This window comes from Pseudopipra pipra, chromosome 12 (genome assembly GCF_036250125.1).
Source record: "Pseudopipra pipra isolate bDixPip1 chromosome 12, bDixPip1.hap1, whole genome shotgun sequence".
Classification (NCBI taxonomy): Eukaryota; Metazoa; Chordata; class Aves; order Passeriformes; family Pipridae; genus Pseudopipra; species Pseudopipra pipra.
In genome coordinates, this window is record NC_087560.1 from 7,289,933 (window position 1) to 7,311,569 (window position 21,637).

The 21,637-nt window shown below is 40.0% G+C and overlaps 1 long non-coding RNA gene across 1 annotated transcript in view; it reads right to left on the bottom strand.

Annotated features, from left to right (window-relative positions):
* The window catches only part of LOC135420591 (uncharacterized), a 34,649-nt gene that overhangs the window by 10,937 nt on the left and 2,075 nt on the right, over positions 1-21,637 (bottom strand). The window contains exon 2 of the long non-coding RNA XR_010433617.1: positions 5,156-5,302. This is a non-coding gene — a long non-coding RNA (uncharacterized LOC135420591). The remainder of the gene's footprint in view (positions 1-5,155; positions 5,303-21,637) is intronic.

Genomic DNA, 21,637 nt, shown 5'->3' on the forward strand with positions numbered 1-21,637 from the left:
AGATCAGACCACAGAGCAGGTGTCAGCACCTCCACATATCAGCTTAGAGCACATTGGTTCCTAGTTGAGGAATCTTATTTTAATCTTACCCTGATTAATTCAAATTTTATTCAACGCTGCCTGTTTTAAGCTCAAAGCTATTGATGACTGATGGCAAAGTTACATAAGTATGTATGAAATGTGTTGGGTCACCTTCAGGGAATCCTGATCAGAGCCTCTTACTAACTATGTTGTTAAATCCTGAGGACTAAAAAACCAAGGTGCCAATAAAGAACTGCACTGTAACACAGGCACAACAATGTCTTGAGAATGTAAAAACGAAAAAATCTTTAAAAAGTGCATGTTTTTAAGTAAAAGAAATCTATAATTTTAGAAAAATATATATAGAGAAAAAACATCTAAGCAAAAACTCACAGAAGTTCATTTTGAGTTCTTGCTAATCACCATCCGAAATGCTAATGATTTTGTAAACTGATCAGATAATTAATGATGATATGCTTTTTCCTAACCTCGCCACTTAATTATTTTGGTTCCTTATGCACCCAAGCACTTACATGGTGTTATTTATGCAGGTCTGTATGTTATTTTTCTCTGCTTTTTTATCACTAGTCTCAGTACTCTTTTTTGCTGTCTAATACTGAACAAACAGCATAGAGTCACATTAGCTCCTTGTTCTAAGCTCCTGGTATTTTCTTTTTACAGTGCAATAACCTCCTAGAAGGTACCAGTCACTACAGACAATTCTGCTGCTTTCACAACTACAATAATATTCTTGAGCCAGTGCAAACAAGTGATGCAATGCAAGCTGTGCTCTTCCCAAGGGTGGAGAGCATCCCCCAGCCGGACTCTCAACTTGTTTCTTCCCAAGGAGAACAACTTGCAAGGTCACTTTTGAACCCTTACTTCCCATGGGGTGGGCACAGTCCACCCAGCAGAGCTAAGGGAAAAGAAAATTAACCTCTGAACTATCTTTGCTCATATACAGGGTACATGAACTAGTAAACAGCAATACAGAACACTAATTGATTGCAGCTTCACTTGCAAGGATTGAAAGATTCTCCTAAATAACCTGAAAGGCTACATGACTAGTACTGAACTCATGTGACTTTATTTGGAAGCTTAAATTAGATGGAAACATCCAAGTCAGGTATAAATTACAAATGCACAAGCCTCAATTATATTCTCACTGTATCTCTAGGAGTTGCTGGTGATTTCCATGCAAATCCAGCATTCAGAAAATATTTTAACTAAAGAAAAACAGCACCATCTAAATAGATGGTAACTTCATAGTATTTGTTGTTTAAATCATTGTGGAAATAGAGAACAATAAAATATATTAATTACTGTAACAAAGGATTTGATGGGATTAGTACTGTAATAATTCTTTAGTTATTAAGCAGGTTTCTTTATATGACCATCATTGTTACGTCACCTAATATCTACATTTGTTATTCTGATGAACATAAATAACATTTTTTAGTTATGATTCTCTTCTTTAAGTAGTCAAAATATGTATCTCTGAACTGGTCCCTACTGGGATTTCAGCTTTTAGCAGTTTTTCAAATACATACCTAGATACGAACAGAAAAGCATATAAAAGAAGACACACAAGTCAGATGAATCAAGAAACAGTTTGAACATCTCTGAACTCTTGTCAAGGTTTAATGTCCAAGTACACCTGTTTTCCTGTTCATTCCCCTGCTTCATTCCCATTCAGAATGTGTTTCATAGTTCAATGTCCTTACCTAACAATCTAAAGAATCTCAAAAACCTTATCATCTTTTGCCTTAAATGTGTCCATATAAATGCAAGAAAAAAACAGAATACAACATTGTCCGTGGAAATAGACCTGAGAACACACACAAAACAGATGCCAGTTATTCTGTACTGCTGGAAGGTTCTCAGACTGCACATGGGCTGGAATAGTCTGCAGGGAGACTTTCATACCACCTACCAAACATTCCTGCTGAGACATTTTCTAGCATCTTTCAAGCAGATAAACAGCTTCTGGAGTGTTATAAAGGCCATGCTTGGGGCAACTTGCACTGGATTGGACCAAAATTGTGTGTCTACTCTACACAATAAATAAAAACAAACTCTCTTGCACAGCATAATATGACCTACTTAAAATTTAGTCTTCATGCCCATAGCATTCCATAGCATCTAAAGGAATTATGAGCCAAAGGTTTGACCTTCCAGTAGGTAACATCTGTTGTCCCAGTGATGTGTTCCACAACAAATAAGGACATAACACTAAAGACAACATGTGACATTGGTAAAGAAAAACAAAACAAAACAAAACAAACATGGGAGAGAGAAAATAAATGAAAAGACATCACATTTTTCTGAGCAGGGCAGAACAAATGTTTGACTGAAAAGCTTCAGGTCCGGCTGGGAGAAGGCCAAGACTAATTTAACCTTTGGTCAAATGGTTGGGAGTTAGCTAGTTTCCTTTTTCCTCTTACATCACTCCCAGAGATTTCGACAAAAATAATATAGCCCCGATTACATGACATTACAGGCTCTCATAATGCACTGGGGAGGATAGTGTTGAAACCCCTTGGAGACAAATTAATCCCAGCAAAGCAACAGCTGTAAGATTGCTATAAACAGGGAAAACAACTACAATGTTTGCATTATGTACTTACATGATTTTAATATAACTTACTAAGGGGATTAGATTATTGGATTTTTTTAATAGGTCTGACAGCTTTGTATCATCATAAAAATATCAGTTGTCAGGTTGCACATAGTTGCTATTGAGGCATTTAACCACTCTGTACATTCTTCTAAAAGCTAAAGCAGACCCAGGTATAAGGTGATTTATCTTGCTTTCAGATAATGTGTGCAGCCAGAGAATACATGTTCTACAGGGTTTTTTTGCCTGTGCTGGAACGGATCAGCACTGCTGTCACTGTCGGCCCCCCGGAGCCACTGGGAGTGCTCAGGTGTCAGGCACCTGCTCAGCTCGTCCCAGGATGCTGTTGCAGGGACCAGGAGCCCCTTGGGCCCCAGCAAACAAAGTTGCTGCAGCCATGGCACTTCAAAATTAAGAATTCCCCAGTGGAAGCAAACACAGGACCCTCCTGTCCTGCTCTCCAGTTCCTCTATACACACACCCCTGTTCTAGTACTCTTTAATGTGGTATCAAACACGTGCTATTGTTCTCTATAAAACCACTCTGGTTGTAGCCTGCCCACACGCTTATTTTGGAAGACAAAATGACCTAAAGGTAGATTCCAATTTAAGTTCCCTCTCTGTGGCCGCAGCCAACCCACACACCTCTCCCAGGTGTCAGGGTCCCAGACAGCCAAAGCTCAGTCACCTGCACCCAGCCTGGCAGAGACCCTCCTCTGTCACAGCAGAGCCACGTCCCAATGCTGTCCATGCTCCAGGTCAACTAACAGGCCTCAGGGAGCTGCAAAGGGGCGTTTCAGTTGGGCCAGACTGCAAAGGGTGGGCTGACCCCTGGCTGTGTTCCTCACCCACCCACACCTCCTGCTCCCACAGCACTGCGTTAGACCCCACGCACCACGGCAATGGCCCAGGTAGGGATGACACTCCAGCACAGGAAAGACACAGGACAGGTGACAAGAGGGTTCACATGGGACAGGTCTGGATGCAGACAGTGCATGAAGAGAAGCGCTGAGAAGCCAAGTTGGCTGGGAGATGTCCCTGGCCACAACAGTGGGGCACTGCCTGGCACTGCCCTTTGGCACCAGGGCCACGGGGGTACACCAGTCACACCTTCCTCATCAGCCATACCCCAAACCATCACCCATCCTTGCACCCTCACCATGGCAGTGGAAATCCCTGGTATAGCCCTGCCCAAGGCACCTGCTGCACAGCAGCTCTCGCCCAGGCAGCTGAACAGTGCCCCTGTGGGAAAGACTTCAATGAAATCCATTGCTTTCTGGAGGTAAAGCAGCCAAAACTACCTCCCTCAGTTTATAGCAGCCGGTGGAAAGCTGTGCAGGAAGCGAGAAGTGCGGAGACCTCTGCATGCATTAGGAGGAGAGAGGAAGACAATTTTTTCCCAACTGAGAAAATATGCTCATATGGAGCGGTATTTTTAGGTGTTTTGTGTTGCTACTTTGAGAACAGGGGCTGGTTGGGTTTTATCTTGCCTTACTTAGTTTGGATTCTATTTCTGCCTCCTGGTTTGGAGGAGTAGAGGGAGTTGGTCATGGTAACTGTGAAATATGACGCTACATTCATTTTTAAGGATCGTTTTTATATATGGTAAGGTTAATTTCACCCAACTGAATTGTGATTGCAGTTTGCTAGTGCTTGGTTTAACAGATTGCAGCTAATAATGTCATGACTACAACAACTAGTATATAATATCACAAATATTGCTGTGAAACTTAGTGCATATTACAACTTAAAAATCTCATAAAGGCATAAAGCAGTTTCATGGACATTTGCATCGTTTTTTAATAAACACAATTTTTAATTTAAAATTATTCAGGTGAGACAAGATATGACTAGATATGATGCTATGTTCCTATACATGTTTACTCATTTTATATGTATACTTTATGAAAACATATGGATTTCATGAAAATTTAGGGATACACTACAAGAACTATACCTTGATAAATGGTGTGTCATTGTATTGTATGTAATCCATAGGGGCTTAAAAATGTAAAAATCCACAGGGGTTTAAAAGACACACTGTCTTCTTACAGAAATTTTAACATAATAAAATGTGTAAACTTGAGAACAAGTAATTAATAAAACCAGTGAAAGTTTGCACACTATGTTGAAAGCTCAGCACTACCCCCAAACTTAAAAGCTGTAAATGCATACGGCCTCTGGCGTGCAGACTGCACTTTAGGCTTGGCTTGGGCTACTAGGGTGTGCCAGGGACCAGAGGTTTCCCCAATAGCTTGGGCAGGTTCCTAAACCCTACAGCTGAGAGAGGATGTTGTCTGTTGCTGTGTAATTCCCACTCACAGCGCTCACAAAGTCACAGCACTGGTCTACTGTGAAATCAGAAGGATGGAGGGGTTTCCAGGCCACAAGCGCTGCCAGGTGTGTAGTGAACACGTAGGTGCTGCTGTGCCTTGCTGGGAATGCTCCAGCAGTCAGGGACCAGGGCAGTGCCTATTGGTCTGACATGTTGTTTACAGGGGGTCAGATAAGCAATTACCTGTGTTCTTGTGGAGAGCATAGCTGTCACTTCTTAAGAGATGCAAAGTATATCTCAAAGACAAGGGTCTCCAGTGCTATGCAAGGTATGCTTTGATGTTATTCTTCCGAATGATCTCTCAAGATCTACTGAGTTGGAAAGGCATCTCTACATATGGTAGAAGAAACAATAAGAAGATCTGTCAGGTAACAAGGCCATAATAGAGCGCTTTCCTTAAAATGCAATATTGTTCTGCATGTATGCAAAAGATATACAAGTCTGCTGGGAAATAAACAAGGTCTCGCAAGGATCATCCAAACCTAGAAAATAAGAATGCTCTTGCTTCATGGATGTCTTGTTAACTCTATATACTTCTATGTATTTTCTACAGAACTTTCACTCTCAAGTGTATGGACTGTGCCAGAAAAAAAAAAAAAGCGGGGGAGGGCACCAAATAAAAATATAAGCAATGTATGCCTTGTAGAGTTATGCCATCTTTTCAGTCCTGTGCTATGAGAGCTGTAATCTCAAGCAGGGACTACGTGCACTAAGTAAATGAGAAAAGCTCATTTAAGTGTGGCACACAGTGACTACAGCTTTTTTGGCCTGCAGCTGACTCTACCACTGTGCAAGGCCTGATCTTGGCTATCCACCAGCACCTAAACAAGTAAGTACCACTTGATCAACTTTGCTCTAGCCTGACAAGTAAAGAGACTGGCCTATCTGGGTAAAGGAATAAGGTAAAGAAATGCAGGATGGGGGTAAGGAGACCGCTAAAATAACCTGCAGCATAACAGACAGTCTACATGAGTGTCAACCCACATTAAGACCACTCTGAAAATTCATTGTTTTCAAGCAGGATACCAGAACATGCACACTGCCCCATCCATTAGCATGCAAAAGTAATTACTTGAAGAGAAACAGGGATCATAACCCATGGCACTTATGGCCAAAAAAAGTCAGCACATGGATGAATATCATGTAGGAAAGCACACATGTGGCTGAGAGCTGGGAGTTATAAAAGCTGAAAAGAGGTATCCATGGAAAGTAGCAGCTTCCAGCTTCCACTGAGTTCAACCCTCCCCCAGAACCACCACACCACCCATCAGCTGGCCCACCTGGAAGTCAACAGGAAACTGGAAAGTTCTGCCTTGCCAGAAGAAAGGCATTGCCATTGGCTATGATCTACTTACTTCACCTCCAACTTCAGCATGAAATACCCTCCTTGGACACCAAAATAACATACTGGCCATTCATAAAAGGTTGCCAACCCCAGCAGAATAACACAACCCAATGGAGTAATTTTAGTAAAGTTGCCTGTTGAAAATATTGGGACCATACATTTCTAGTAATTGCATGAGGAAAATCTTAGTGCTTTTTAGAGGATAGTCTGGTAAGGAGAAATTAATCAACAGAGTCAATTTGGAGGAGCAATGAGATTAGAGTTTGTGGCACTGTTATATTTCAACCTTATTAATGATTACAATATGAAAAAAAGAAATCCCTTCCTAGGACTGACTGGTCAAGATCTGTTGGGTGATGGAAGGAGGAGATAGCTGAGGTTGCTCTCCTGAGTCTCTGCATTAAAAGCCCTTTGTAGATCCAGCTTTCAATAGACCACTCTAAAAATTTAAAAATAACAGTTTTAAAAATCAGTATGCAGCCTCACTGCATATAAATGCAGACACATGCAACATGGATAATATTGAAAGATATATTTTTACTTAACCTCTGAATTTGAGAGCCATGCTGGTAGGCAGACTTCTCAAATGTCTTCCATTTCATGGTACACTTTTATGGTGGGAAGTTATTGACATCAGAAAGGAAGAATAATGAAACTGAGGTCACAGAGTTATTTACACTGGCGGGTGGATCCCACAGCATTCCTGTATGATTTGATTGTTTTGATGACCCTCTTTTTGGGATTCTGTCACACATTACATCTGATATTTGGATCTTTGTAAGTTGAAAGGGACACTGAGAGGTCTGTTTGGTTTCTGTTACCAGTAAGTTATCACAAGGTTAAAAAGTCTGTCCCTGTTGAAGCCAATGGCACAATTCCCAATGACTTCAGGAAGTTTCCAAACTCCTTGTCCCAAAGTGCTAACAAGCCAAACAGAAGGAGCCGTATAGATACCAAGCTGAGCAAAGGACACCTAAAGAAGACCCAGGGAACACACAGAGAAATATGATTAAATCACTGAGGAGGGGAAGGAGAAAGTATAGTCACCAGTATGCAAGTTCCTTTAAAAGGCAATCTTCATTTTAAATTTTGAAAGGGAAATGTGGAAATTATTGCCTTAAAGGCTTTTGTTTAGAGTTGAGAATTGACAAAACACTGCTACACAAACCAAATAAAAGAAATAGAGCACAAAAAGCCATGTTTAGATCATAAGCCAAAATCCCATAAACGCCCCAGAGCTGAGATGAGCCTTCCTCCTGTTTTCAGACCATTACTGTAAATCTGTTAACCTTCACAGATACTGTACACAGTCTGCCCAGCAGGAATTAAAAACCCAGGCTACGGTGATTGGAAAAAACAGACTAGTGACACATTAGCAACAAGGACGTGTATGTATGGCTGTGAATAACACAGCTCTGATCCTAGTGCAGAAGCCTAGGGCTTCATTACATTTAATTGCTTCCGGCTTTAAATCAAGGCCTGCTTCAAAATGAGGGTGGCAGCTATTAAACTAAATTACTTTCCCCTCAAGCTCGTATGGAAAAGTACAGTACCAAAGGAAGACAGTTTCTATTAAAAGCAGTATGCTAAAGGTGCTGCTGCCAGTCTAGAGATGGTTTGTAACTGGGAGCAGCTCATAAATGAAGTTTTATATGGTATGTGTCTTTAACATTTTATGAGGGAGAAACCTTTGTATTTGGCTCAGTTCCTTTCTGCCTGTTTCTTTTTGTGGCTCCTTGTGCCACTCTGAACTGCTACATAACGACCTTTCCTAATGCAGAAGTCACACATCAGCACACTGATTCTTTTTTTTCTGTGGGTTTCCCCCTCCAAGGTGGGTATGGGGAGCACCAGTATGATGCTCAGCAACACGAGACTTCCCAGAAGCAGAGTGCTCTGAGATGCAGCACGTTTGGATGACCACGTGTTTGAGCATATATTTCAAACATAAACACATTAAGTGATAGAAGAAACCCTCTCCCACAAAGGTCACACCACTTTTATCCTGGGCCTACCCAGATGACAGGCCCAATTAGTACTGATTAAAAAAGCAATACAAAGCAAAACACCAGTAACAGCCCTTGATAAAATAATCTGCTGTAGGATATACCAGATTCCTGGTGGACAAACCAAAATGAAAATGAGGGATGGGTTACTCAAATCAAACCCAATGTGAACTTAATTTACCCAAATCTTCTGACAGATTTTTTTAATCCCTCTTGTGTTTCTGGCTCTCACTCATATTCAGCATCTGCTCTCTATCCTTGATCACTATCCGAATATTTGTTCCATGCACTTAATTTCATTCTCTTTCATTTTACAGCCTGCCTGGTTCATTTGTTCATTCTTTGATTTGCCCTCACGTTTTCTCAGCTTTTCATCTCTTTCTGCTTTTTTTTCCCCGTCTCCTGGCTTTATTGTCTCTTTCTCTCTTTTTTTTGTCTTAGCCTATACAGCCCTAAATTCCCCTTCCCTATTTCCCTGTTGCCTTCCTGTCACCATTTGTTTTCTATCACCCTGCTTTTCTGCTGGTTGATGTTGGAAATATTTCAGGAATTTCTAATTCTCAGTGCCATGAGAACCGTTATCTTCGCATTTTCACTGGTGAAAGTGCTCTCAGCACGGTGAGGATGATGAGGATGATGACGGAGCAGGCCTGGGATAGAGAGGCTTCAGATGGACTCTTCCCTGAGCCCACTTTGCCTCCAGAGTGGTACGCTCCAGTGTGGAATGTGCGAGAGGAAGCTGGGTCCGTGGGGAGTGTGCGGGCTGGGGGCAGGGAATGTGGATTGAGAAACCTCAAATTCCATACAGCAGAAATGAGTACAGGAGAAACTGAAATACAAGAGAGAAGCAGGATGAAGGACCAGCTGGAGAAGGGTGGGGGGGAAGAGCAGGAAAAAAAATACACCCACCACCACCACACCCCAGCCTCTTTCTTCCATGCAGGTGCAGATGAGCAGCAGCACCAGACCTAGATAATATTCACTTGCTCTGAGTAGTAATACTAAGAAAGCCTCAGACCTCAATCTACCCATTATTTCTTTCCCTGAGCAGGGTTAGGGGTCACCTTTAAAATAACAACTGCAAATGGAAGGCAATTACGTGGAAAAAAAAAAGATCAGTCACTGGAAAAGCCAACCAATGCATGGACTGCTGGTGACTTGTCATTGTACTGTGATAATATGCCAACTCAAAGTCACCATAGAGAGAAAAATAAAAATATGGATAAGTGACTGCATTCTGATACCTAGAGGTGTCTCAGGAAAAGACCATCGAAGGTTAACCAACCTGCTTTGTTATTGTTTCTGCTGCACCCGCTATTGTTATTTGTATTCTGGTATCATCAAGAGGCCTCAACCAAGACCAAGGCCATTGTGTTAGGCACAAGATAAATATGCACAGGAAGAGAAAGTTCCTGTTTCAAAAACCTAATGGATGAGATGAGCAAGAAGCTGAGGAAAAACAGAGATAATGTGAAGTGAAATGACTCAAACTGTATCCCAAAAGGTCAGTCTGAGAGCTCCTATCCTATCTTTTACAGTTGCAAGGAGCTGAATGGGAAGAAGCTGGGAATATTGTGTATACAATTATGTTTATTGTTTAGAAATTTAAGAATTCCACAGGCTCTTACACTCATAGTCATGGAAGCCTCCTCTGTACATGCAGATAAAAGTTAATTCCTCTGTATATGCAGGTAAAAGTTAGTCCATATTTGCTGTTTGCTAGGTTGGTCCTTCACATGCCCACCACACTGTCTCACCATGATAAATGTACATGATATTCACAACCAGTCACAGACCATGTGTAGATGGTGATGAGATCAGAATATATTCAGCTAATACAGAATATCTTTGTCTTGTCCAGCTCTCTTCCTTCTTCCCTTTGATTTCAGCACTGGCTCTCCCAGTCTCAAGAGCTGCCAGAACTATCATGCTGCTATAGAAGAGGTGACCTCAGTCAGTAGGTAGGACTTAGGAGCTCCTTGGACTCTGAGGTCATCTCTACTTCAAGCTCACATTCTCCAAATACTACTGCAGAAAGTTTGCTAAAACACTACCCTCTGCATTTCAGCTGCAGCTGAAATTCCAATACTAAGGCTGGTGAAGGGAGGCCACATGTTCACAATGCACTGGGCCAATCAGCAGCAGCACAGCATAATGCTCAAAACCAGGGTTTCAAAATCTTCAGAAGCACTTTGCTCAAGTGCTACAACCTGCCAACATAAGATAGTGCAGAGATGTCCCTAATTGCACACGTACCAGGATGGAACCTTGGAAGAAGAGCTGCTTATCACTCATCACTATCTATGTTTTTCAGAACTTCAAACCTTAAAAACATGTAAAATAAACCCAGTGCTAGTCCTGTAACAGCAGCTACTCCAAGACTTCAGGATGGATGCGTGGTGGCTCGTAACATCGCAAGACACTCATAAGACAATTAACCAAAAAGTTTCTTCACACTGGGTCAACAGGACACAGCAGTACCATGTTTGGGAGATGGCTGTACACTAAATTCATGAGTATTGAAAAGACTCTCAGCATCAAACAACTTTCAGCTACCAAAGTAGCATGTTTATCAAAAACTGTTGAATGGTTTAAGATGGCCAGTTAGAAATTAAACTAGAAGTTACAGAACCCTGACATGGGGAACAAGGAGAATTTTCTGAAATCCTGACATAAACTAGAGCGGGGAGGTGCTTTGATCAAGTGGACCTCTCTCAGAATGGCACATTCCTGAGCACCTATTTCAAAACTATTTGGGTCCAACCTATAAAGATCAAAAAACAAGAATACCCAGCAGCAATCAGCTGAGAAAATAATTAGGACAACACAGAGTGGGTTTAACACTGTGGCCTGTTTAAAGCACTTAGAGGTGGTCCTTTATTCTCAGTAGTTCTCAGGCATATCACCATAAAATCCCTTAAAGAGAATAATCAAATTCAATGTACTTAACAAGCAGGTTCTGTTCCAAATACTTTGACTTCATTTGTGATCATTAAGCACTGGTGGCCTCAGGATGCAAAACACAGAGAGGGAAAGTTGGGAAAGGATAAGAATCAGAATATCCTGACCATAAAAGTACTTCATCTTTACTTTCTAAGCTTTTGAAAAAATGTTGAAAATATCAGAATGGAACTACTACTTCAGATGGTGTCCAAAATATGGCAGATGTGGACACACCAGACAAGTGAAAACTTACAGAAAAGTATCTGTGGCTTATTGTGGATCACAAACTGAACAGGAGTCAGCCACGTCATGCTGTTGCAAAAAAATATAATCCCAAGAGGGCAGAAAAAGAAGCACAAGCAAGAAGTCATGTTTACAGAGTACAGTTATAGGTTGGAGATAGTGAAGATAAAATAATGAGGCTGACCAGGGATTCTGAAAGCATGATCACTGAATGACTCAATGAACTAAAGGGATGCAACCTCAGGAAAACGCTCAAGAAAGTGTCGGGGTGTAGACAGGTTAGGAGCAGTAACAACCTCTGGACATGTAAAAAGCTATACAAAAAGGACTGGAAGATGCTTGCCTCCATAAATGTAAACTGTGGCAATGAAAGTTCAGATTAGGCATTAGGAAAAATACTTTTAATGTTGAAATATTTGACTGAACTAGATGACCAGACAAACTGCAGAGTCTTCACTGCTGGACACCTTTAAGGTGTTAGGGAGTGACTGAGGTAGACTGCATCACTCCTTTGGGCAAGGACACAGACTGGATGTTTGTTCAGCATAATGATTTTTCACATTTTTCATTGCAATTGGTCAGTCCCCTGGTATAGACCTCATGTCTCTGGACAGCAAAAGAACACTTGGTAAACTACACATTCTGGTAATGCTCATATTCAAATGCCCCAGTTGTCAGACACTCAAATTAGAGAATGGGTTTGGAAGAGCAAAAAAAAAATGAAGCTATTGACATGTCTTGAATAGTAATCTGGAGTCTAAATAACAGAAAATCAATTCAACAGTAAAAGACAGAAAGCGTTTGGGAGTGTCCTCAAATCACTTCCCGTATTGAGAAATCACAACCATAATTTTCTGTGCAACTGACACAGTTTTCAAATATTGAGGCCACCTTCGTGTTACCTCAGATAGTATCTCTTTTCATGTTGTCTGAGGCAAAGTTTCTCTTGATTTCTCCTGTAGAGAAGAGAAGGTAAGGGTTCTCCCCACAAGACTTATGGGCAAAAACAAGAAAAAGAGGTTGACAGGATTTTTAAACTAATGCTCTTGATTACCTCTCATATTAGGTTCAAAACATTATCCTCCTTGTTCAACATGTCAATCGGTTTGACTTTTGTAACAAAAATATAGTCAGACCTGTGCATAATGGATTTCAGAAAAGTCTTTTTTTTTTTTTTTAAACATCTGTTTGGAAGTGTTAAGGTTCTGCTGAAAAACCTCACACAGATGTGGGCAGTGTGCCATATTCTGAGCAACAATAGAATCTCCAAACATCCTCCCAGGACATGCTTAAATAAAATTCCCAAAGAAGAATGAAATCATAACCAAAATTTTCATTTGGTAAGCTGCACATGTACTATACCTGTCCAGTTGCATGAAGACTAAGTCAGCTGCCACTTTCTGACAGTGCCATGTCTTGCACTATTGCATTTAATTCCACTTACATGGTCCCACAGCATGTTTTCCACTAGCCCATGACTGCTGATCCCTAGCACATTAGTCAAATGAGAAGAAAATGGGGGAAAAACCACCACAGAACTCAAAGCAGTGTGTTTTTCTTATGTCTTCCCTTTTTGCCATTACTGTACCCTGTATGTGCTGAATATTTGCCAGGATTCTCCACCCAAACTTATTGCTTTCAATTCTCCCATGTTTTTCAACAGTTCTCTCAGGATTCTCATCCCATTGTTTCTCTCAAATTTCATTTTCTTTTCTCTTTTTCTCTCTAGCTTTCTTTACTTTCCCCCTCTATTTTCCACAGTCCCTCTCACCCCTGCAGGAAAGAAGGGAAAAAAAAAAAAAAGGAATGAAACGAACTGCATTTTAACAATCAGAATAACAGTGAAACAATGCTCTTGAGATCCCATCTGTTGCCAACACATCTCCCAAGACAGCAAATGATGGGCATTCCTTGCTAAATAAAGAGAATTTCCCACACCCATTAAAGATCTACACAGCAAAGACTGTTGTTCAAGTATTTACTTTTTATGGCATACAAGAAAACTACCTGGAATTGTAAATACCAATGACATATTGTTCACATCTCTACCAAACATGTGGTCAGTGGCCATATGGATAACTTCTGGGTGTGAAATGTCCTTTCTCTTTTTTTACAATGCTGCAATATCCTTGTGCCAGAAGCTTTTTTAAAAGTTTAATTGCATAATTCTACCTCCAGTGCATGAAATCAAATTCTATTTATAAACAAACCCCATATCCCTTCCTACCCCAAAAATCTACCAAAGCAAACTGACTCAGTTGCTACATCCTTTCTAATAAAGAGGTACTTTTTTTATTTAATTCATTCAAACCTTCTCCGATTAGGATTTCACAATTCTTGATCCAAAGCAGAAACATTTATGGACACCATTCATATACTCCATGTAATTCACAAAGAACAGAAATAATTTAGATTATAACTGCTTTGGATTTCTAGGGTGGACTTACCAAAACATAAACACTGGCACAACACTTCTGGAAGTTACACAGTTTACTAAGGCCTTAAATGGGAGCATAGTGAAGCTAGAGCAGAGCAGGTTTAAAGTGTCATTTCTCATTAATTTGATAATGAACTCCATTAAAAAAGGAAAGGGACAGACTTTTTAAAAGATATTGTGTGAGTTCTTAGGAGTTTTCTGGGGAGTTGCCTTGACATCCCTACTGTTTGAGCTTTATGTCTGTACTCTAAAGAAATGCAATTTCCATATGGTTAAGCAAATGTTTCTCACCAGTATATCTCCAAACCCAAGTTATTTTGTATCTCCTTTTTCATTAGAGTCCTATCCCAGATGGTGCTTCACAACAATAGGTGTTACTGCAAAAATACTGAGGCTTCAGAAATGTAAAACCACAAGAGAAAATCTAAGGCAACGATGGAAAGAAAGTAGTGCAAATTAATACAATTTTATTTGCATCAGTGCTGTAAGACTTTTTGAAAGCTGGTGGAAATCCATGATCCAGAGAAACCAAATGAGGAAAAGGCAAATATGGAAGAGTGTAAGAGTAGCTAACAGGCCTATATTAGTTGAAGAGAAAAAAGAAAGGGAGACAAAGGTGATCCCAAGCAATTTTAAAATCAAGCAAGGCTTTTTTAGAAGCAGCTTTTGAGTTGAGTGGGGAACATTTGAGTTGTTTGAGGATGTGGGTGGTGTGGTTACACCCTCTTGCATATGAAAGAATATAGACAGCACTGCTGTGTACAAGCTAGAATGTGAAGGAAGGAAAGCATGGAAAGCCACAGAGAAAGAATCTGCATTAGGAAAGGTGGGAAGATAAAACCAACCAAGCAACTCCAAACCCTGACATGCATGTTTGGTGTTTTAGAGGTATGATTGATGCTGTGAGGAGGAATTATTCAGTGTTCAAGCAAAAGGCCACATTTCGAGGTAGGGGAAGTATTCAGAAGATCCAAGCAGAGAAGGGAGGCAGATGACACGGAGTCATGTTAAGCAAGTTGCTTTTGCCAGATATTTAGCCAAAGAAATTAGCCAAAAGACATTTAGTGAAGGCTCTGAACAGATTTACAGTTGAACCTGATTAGGATGAAAACAATGTCACTAGAGCCACGACAATGTAAGGCAAGAATATCATCTTTTGTTATATATAACTGATGTAGACCTTATTGATGTAATTGAAAAATAAAGTCTTTCAAATAGAGAATTTCCTCTTTGCATTCCATACAAATACAACACAGACCATGTTTTTCAATAAGATTAAAGATAAGATTTCCAAGAGACAGAAAACAGTGGAAAAGACAGAGGCCTAGACAATATAAAGGTACATACCTTAGCAGAAAGCATTATCATTACATATGGAAGAGAAGGGGAGACAGCTGTCTGGATAATGTACATAAAACCTTGGAAGGAGGAGGACAGCTGAAACAGTTCAGAAGGGTGAATGCATTTGAAAGCAGAATATATGCACTACCATTATCTTCCATATAACAAAATCCTTCGTTGAAAAATATGGATGATAAAAAGAAGATCCGTGCCAAACTATAATGTATCTCTCCAGCTGAGTACAAACATCTCTGAAAGCTTAGGGTTTGATCCTTATGTTCAGAAAATGTTATTTCCAAAGCATGTTCTCTCTCTGCAGTGATACAGTATCATAGATAGGATATTGGTGAATCAATCATCTGGTGCTGTAATAAACCATTTTGGAAATACAGTCTTTCAAGAAGTAATATAAAACCTATCTTCTGCCTACACATAATATGCTGGTTTTACTAATCCATTACTCAGCAAGTGCACAGTTGTATTGCACAAACTGCTTGTGTCTCTTCTATGAGTTAAAATAACCATAGCCAGAAGTAAAAAGTCTGAGTTTCCTCATACGAGGAGGAAACAGGGAAAACATGTCAGGAGGAAATGGTCACACCTGTTTAGCAATGCCTGACTGATAAAATGGTGTGAACACATTTGTAAACGAGCTAAAATGCCTCAAGGATTACACTCTGTGGTTACATTCATGCCTTCTTTTCTATTCAGGCAAAGTTACAGTCTCTCACATTTCTAAAATACTGCCATAAAGACACAGGAAGCTCATGCAGCAGGTACAGCTTCATATTGCTTCCCAGTTGGAATTTGTTAAATCATTTTTGCCTTTTCCCTTTTCCATTCCATGTCTCCTTTCACTTATTCATCGTGTGGTCTGTTCCCTTATCTGGCCATGGCTGTGGAACGGATTTGTACCACGCTGCACATGCAAACACTCACCCTCATATGCAAATCAAGGACAGTGACATTTTCCTACAGTTTGTTGGGTGGGAAGAGTAAGAATATATTCTATAAACAATTCTGAAGGATTATAAATAGTCTCTGCTTCTGTCTGTGTAACAGAACTCAAGTCAGCAAGAAGCAGTTAGCCTTGTGCCTTCCATCTCTCCTCTCTCTGTGAGATAAAGAAATCCACAACCAATCTGCTACTTGAAATAAGAAAAGAGTACAATTCTCTCCCAGATGATGAGTCCTGAATTCATAGCCTTTAGTCTTTAGCATCAGTAATTATTAATACTACCTCAATTATGCTTGATGATGATGGAGACATAATTAGCATACAGATCCATTATGCTTTATTGATGTTAAGTGTATGTTGATTATAAATGGGACAGGATGTATTTACATGAGCTTCACTCTTCGAGGAAGGTTGTGAAATGAGAGTCCAATCCTGCACTGAGAATAAAACCTGCACCTTCTATAATTGTAATAGTATCCAGATGTTCCTCTGTAACATGGATGCAGGTGGTGAAAGCAGTAAACTGGTATGGAGCAGATGTGCTCTTAGCACAGGTGGGACTTGTTCCCAGTGCTACAGTGAATTTTGCACTCACTGATGTAACAGAAGAAGAGTCCAGAAGATAGAAATGTACTATAAAGAAAGCAAATTAAAAATGTAAAAAATTGTTTCCATTTTGGTAGCAAACCTTGATTGTTGAGATCTTAGAAAACCTAGCGAGCAAAACAAACTGGGATTTTTTTAAACTGAAACTACAAAAACCCAAAGCTATGAGCAATGGAGCACGTTCAGATACAGAAACCCTGGAGAGTGCAGTACTTCACACTTTATGGGATTTGTATAATGTGCATCAGTTGCAGAGGTTGTTTCTGCCTCATACCACCACACAGATAATCAATACTACCATGTTTTGACTGTACTAATTACCTGACACTTGAGAATTGCACTCCTCTTTGCTGTTCTATTGTGGTAGATTTCTAGGGAACACTGATTTGACTTTGACAGCAAGCTGGGACAACCAGTCTGATTCCTGTTAACTTTTCAGACTGCATCTAAATAAATTTAACAAGTCTTCACTGTCACGTAGAACAGACTTTCTGAAATTTTACATAAAGGCTGAATGCTATTTGCACTTCTCTGTCATTATATAACACATTCTCCCAAAATACATGCACCAGTTAGGCCCTGTCTGTGCTAGGTGTCGAACTAATCTATGCCAGTCTAAAGGAGGATAGTTTGTGCCCCAAAACTCAGTACACTGAAAGTCCATTGGATATGAAAATGTACTTGGAAACTCAGAATATAATTGATTATCCCCCCGAGGGCACTCCTGTGGGCTACTCACTGGCCTGTTCTCTGCAGACATTAGCAAGGGAAGGTACTGGAGGGGGGGTAGAAGGGAAGGAATGAGACACTGTGGATGTTATGCTGTGGAGTGCCTGCCAAGTGTAGGAGGCAGCACAAGAGTGTATTCAACAGGTTATGCTATTAAAGATCTAGATATCAGAGATGGAATTTTTCCTCTGGATAGAGAAAGCAAGGTTGCAAGAGATTGTGAAAATGAAATATGAGATGGATGGAGGGATGTCCTAGCTTGCCTGAAGGATGAGAAAGGAGCCCCACAGCAGCACTGAGTGGATCTAATGGTGACAGAAACGGGGAGGAAAACACCACATAGTAAATGAGCATAGAATGCCAGCATGGTGTCCCTGGCTTGCAAAGCACTCTCAATAAACTGCAGTAGTTTGGTCACCAAGGCACAGATTTATGTTGAGCTAGTTTTCATTATCTCCATGTCATTATTTATTCTACATGCTCAGGGACACTACCCAAAATAAGTGGTTTATAGACAAATAATAAAGACTCTGGTTCCTATCCTAGAGAGTTTGCAGTCTAGACAAAAACATCTCTGCTATTCCTAATCATATCAAGCTGAATCTGGCCATTCACATTTGGAGCCCAGATGAGAATAAAATTTCTGAGGCATGCCCCATGACTACTTCCCCTCTGTGAGTTGAGTAATCAATTTATAAACCATACCATGATGGGCTGGGCAATTAAACATTCTCTAGCTGAAGAAATTGCTATGGTAACAATTTCTATACCATCTCTATTGTTGGTCCCATTTCTTCAATCCTTCTTCTTTATTTAGTAAGGGTCACTCTTTATCTTCTCTTTAACCACACAAGGTGGTTTTCCTGATAGCAGCAGACATACATAGTCTAAGAATACTGCTATATAAGGAAAATATTATGGTTATTATATGTATGGATCAAAGAGACAAAGATATCACATACCTAAATTGTGACATGAATTCCCTGTAGGAATGAGAAGCTTTATGATGGTATGTTGAAAAAATTAACAGCGAGACAGCACCATATCTCCTTAAGCAACCTCCAAACAAGTACTTTAGGGGACAATCCCAGGGCAGCAAGTTTCTCCCAGTCTGTAGTTGCATAATTGTTTTGACATTGATAGGACCTAATAGCTTGATGGCAGCAAGATATCTACAATGCACTGTGGCTGTATTTGAATTAGTTTTAAATTAGCCAACAGGAATACCAATCACTGGTCTAAAGTCAGCTGCTCTAAGACTTCCAGACTTGGGTCATACATTAAAATTCATCCCATTCAGAAATGAAGGAAACCAACTAGGGCAGAAGCAGAGCTATCGTGGACTGCTGCACATCAACACTGCACAGTAAGATCAGAAGATATAATGACTACTGTGTATATTTTGAACACCCTATAATGTCTTCACATTATATCTCATCCAAAGGACACGTGGAAAAAATTGTTATATTTTGAAGTTTGAAAGATCTCCATTTTTACGTTCTCCACGGTACTCACACAAAGCACATTTAATGGAATCAAAATCCTTAGCTATGTCTGTAACAAGTCAACTTCTCTTATTGAAAGGAATAAACATCATAGGCTAAAGGTACTGGTCATAAACTATTGCTATAATTTCAACCTTTTCCTACCACCAGCAGAAGTCAGCCTCACAAGAGGAAGGTAATGCCAATGTGTAAGTTTGGAGGGTTTTTAAAGCCCATAATATAGCAAAACTGACAGCTGTAGAGACTTGAGTGTTTCTTTTCTTTCATACTTTTGAGTTAAGAAGAAGGTCAGATAAGAAAAGAGTTTGGAGTCTCAGGGAAGTGAGACAACCCAAGAAGGAAGAAACAACTAGGAAAAGGCAAAAATTGCTCTCCTTTGAGATCTGTGGATGGGCAGAGCTGTGCAGAACTAAGTATTATGAAGGAAAGGAGAAGATAAAATGACTGTTCAATAGAAGACTCCTACCTGTTCTAAGCATCAAGAAATTCAGCCTACCAAAAGCACCAGTCCCTGAGAAGGTAAGGACATATTCTGCATGTATCTTTGTAGGTAAATACAGCTGATATAGTGTGGATCTGATAAGTCACACGGCACTGAAGAAAATAGATACTCAAGATTTGATGCATCTCTGTGTAGTAACAGGTAGATTGGTGACAGGAGTGAACCAGCAACAGCAATGCACTGATTTGCAAGAACCTAAGCACCACTGCTGCATCATAAAAATAAAGGATAGATGAATCTCAAACGACTTCGTTAACTACAGCTGACTACAACACCTGAAAAGTCACTGAAATTCTAGCCCAGAAAAATCAGTTTCCAGTAGCATGAGTACCTAGCTCCTACCTGTGTGAAAGACTACAGCTAATAACCCCTGTTGTGCTTTGGTATTTTCACCTATAAGGCAGCCACAGAAGGCAGAAGGAAGTGAGAATCTTTGGACAGAAGTTTTCAATGGCTTAATAAAATATAAAGGGTTCCAACACAGGTTTGATTTGACTTGGAACAATTAATTGTCACAGTGCAAAACATGGACAATTTGGCTCAAGAATGCTGGGAGTCAGAGTTGCAATAGGGAAGTAAGACAAATTTATTCTACGTTATACATATGAAACAGCATATTTACTGGATTTTTGTTTCCATCCTGGCTAGATGTGACCTCTGTTGCAACACCAGCTATTTACAGCATTCATTAATTAATTAAGATATTACAGCACTTCTCATCCTTGGTGCTGCATTGACACTGACTGCCTGTGTAAAATAAGCACTAAAAGCAGAGCACACTCACACTGACTCTGTTCTTTCTATACAGAGAGATAAAAATTATCTAAAGGATATGAATCTTGCAGGACTTTTATGAGCTTGAGTATCACCTCATTTCACAACTGTATTCCAGAATTATTTTGGTCATGTTTATATTTTATAGCCAAAGCTTCAGGTACTGCCTTTTATCAAGAATGGTGCCTTTGTGTCACTGCACCTGTTGTGAATTTTGCTTTTATTTTTGGGGGGCAAGGATGGTTTACACTTAGTTGGCTTTGTGTCAACATACTGATGAAATCTTGGGGAAATGCAGGGAAGACTAAGAAAAAGACTGGTGAAAGTGGAGAATACCTAAAGGGATGCTGTTTGGGTGTATGTGCTTCCTTCAGTTGTTCCACCTCTGTCTCTTTAGTGTTGCCATCTATCCCCCTCTTTATCATTTCTCTTTCACATGGGTTTTTTTCAGTTACAGCTGCTGTTCCTGCCCATAAAAGGTATATTAATAAAAGGGAAATGCCAAAACCCTGCTGTCTTCTGTCTGATGTGCCTTTTTCAGAACATAAACAGTTGGAGATTTTAAGCTCTGTGTTCTGTATTGCATGTGGTGGAGAGATGAGGGAGAGAGAGGGAAACCACATTTAATTTACTGTTAAGTTTTTAAAGAATTAAAACAGTTTTAATTGTGTTGTGTAAAATGTGATATCCATTGTGCCATGTGCATTTATGACTGAGCAAAGGTCACAGTGTCAAATAACACCACATTACCACATTCCTCAGTATTCCAAGTATGGCTGACATACTGGGCAATACTTGTCAGTATATATTGAAGCAATTTATACCAGGGATATGTTTGATCAAAAGCAAAGTAGCTTCAGTTCTGAGGACTCCTTATAGCAACTTTTGAAATTATAACTTTTTCTCACAAGTTATTCCTTTATATCAAATTGAAATGTAATTAAGATTTAAACATCTCTCAGGAGAACCCAGATACTAAAGTAGTAAAATCAGCAATAATCAAATTCTTTCCTTACTGCAACATATATAAGGTTTCAATTTAGGAAAGTGAATGCTTTCATGTAGGTGCCATTTGATGCATCTATGATTTTCACAGAAGAAAAGATCATGCTATTACTAAGAATCTCAATGCTAATAAACCATACAGAGAAATGCTGACAGGTGTCAAAGACAGAGCAAGGTTTCAGTTCTGTGAGAAATGTCTCTACTCCCAGCCACTCTCACCTTACCTTCCCCTGGGGCCTTTTCCTGGTAGTGTCCCCAAGATATTGGCCTG